This window comes from Sinocyclocheilus rhinocerous, unplaced genomic scaffold (assembly GCF_001515625.1).
Source record: "Sinocyclocheilus rhinocerous isolate Xijiao unplaced genomic scaffold, SAMN03320098_v1.1 C36367763, whole genome shotgun sequence".
In the NCBI taxonomy this organism is placed as follows: Eukaryota; Metazoa; Chordata; class Actinopteri; order Cypriniformes; family Cyprinidae; genus Sinocyclocheilus; species Sinocyclocheilus rhinocerous.
Genome location: NW_015779707.1, coordinates 1 through 1,054, shown reverse-complemented (window position 1 = coordinate 1,054; position 1,054 = coordinate 1). Strand labels below are relative to the sequence as shown.

The 1,054-nt window shown below is 42.2% G+C and overlaps 1 long non-coding RNA gene across 1 annotated transcript; it reads right to left on the bottom strand.

Annotated features, from left to right (window-relative positions):
* Positions 1-271: 271 nt before the first annotated feature.
* On the bottom strand, positions 272-1,054 carry LOC107735912 (uncharacterized). The gene is made up of 3 exons (XR_001639544.1): positions 1,014-1,054; positions 532-696; positions 272-358 (listed from the first exon to the last, which is right to left on the bottom strand). It is a non-coding gene; the product is annotated as an uncharacterized LOC107735912 (long non-coding RNA).

Below are 1,054 nucleotides of genomic sequence, written 5' to 3'. Positions count from 1 at the left end.
AGAGACAGATGGATAGAAGGGTGGACAGAGAGATAATTATATATACAGACAGACAGTCATACACAGGCAGACAGATAGAGAGACAGACGGATAGAAAAATAGAGATAAACAGATAGATGGATGGATAGATGGATGACAGACAGGTAGACAGACAGACACGTATAGAAGGATAGACAGAAAGATAGATAGAGCTAGACAGATGGATAGAAAGATAGATAGACAGAAAGACGGATGGACAAATGTATATTGTTTTATTTTATATGTTGGTGAACTTCCTTACTTGGCTCTGGTTTGCACAACTGCAATAGTCTGTGGATGGCAGCGTGGGTCAATGTAGAAAATTCTTCTTTTGTTTTGTCTTTGAAAAGGAAAAGGTGAGTGTTAATTATCACTCCCAGCCCTGGGGGACACACCATCCTGCACGCCAAAGACCTGAATGAGCAGGTTCAGGTGTTGGCTAACAGACTAAATGTCTCCTTGATGAATGGAATCATGTTCTTCATAGATGTTTTCAGCAGTTAGTGCACTAACCTGTTGCAGAGCTGCATGGCCTCAGCAGCAGCAGTGCCTTCATCCAGCAGTGACGCATTGGCTACTGCCATTCCCGTGATATCACAGACCATGGTCTGATAATTGAGCAAGCTCTCCAGGCGCCCCTGAGAGACCTCAGGCTGGTAGGGGGTGTACTGAGTCACCCTATAGAGAACACAAAAACTCACTGAAGCCCGAACCAAAGACCTTCACTCTGAGTCACAAGATTTATCTTATGCTGGGCGCACGCTACTATTCGTTTACGTAATAAAATCATCAAAATGCAATTTGCTTTTTGACTATAACTGTACTGACCACGAGAAACTAATGAACAAGATGTTCCAGCTCGTGGCAGTAAATATTTAGTCCCCTGATTGAAACAAAGGGTTGATGTTTGTCAAAAAAATGTTTCATTGGTTCATTTTTTGATTTTGGGCCAGCAGAAGGTGAAATAAATTCTTCAAACAGCAAGAGATACACACCATCCTGAATTCTCTAGCAGGTTTCTTTGTATGACTGGTGG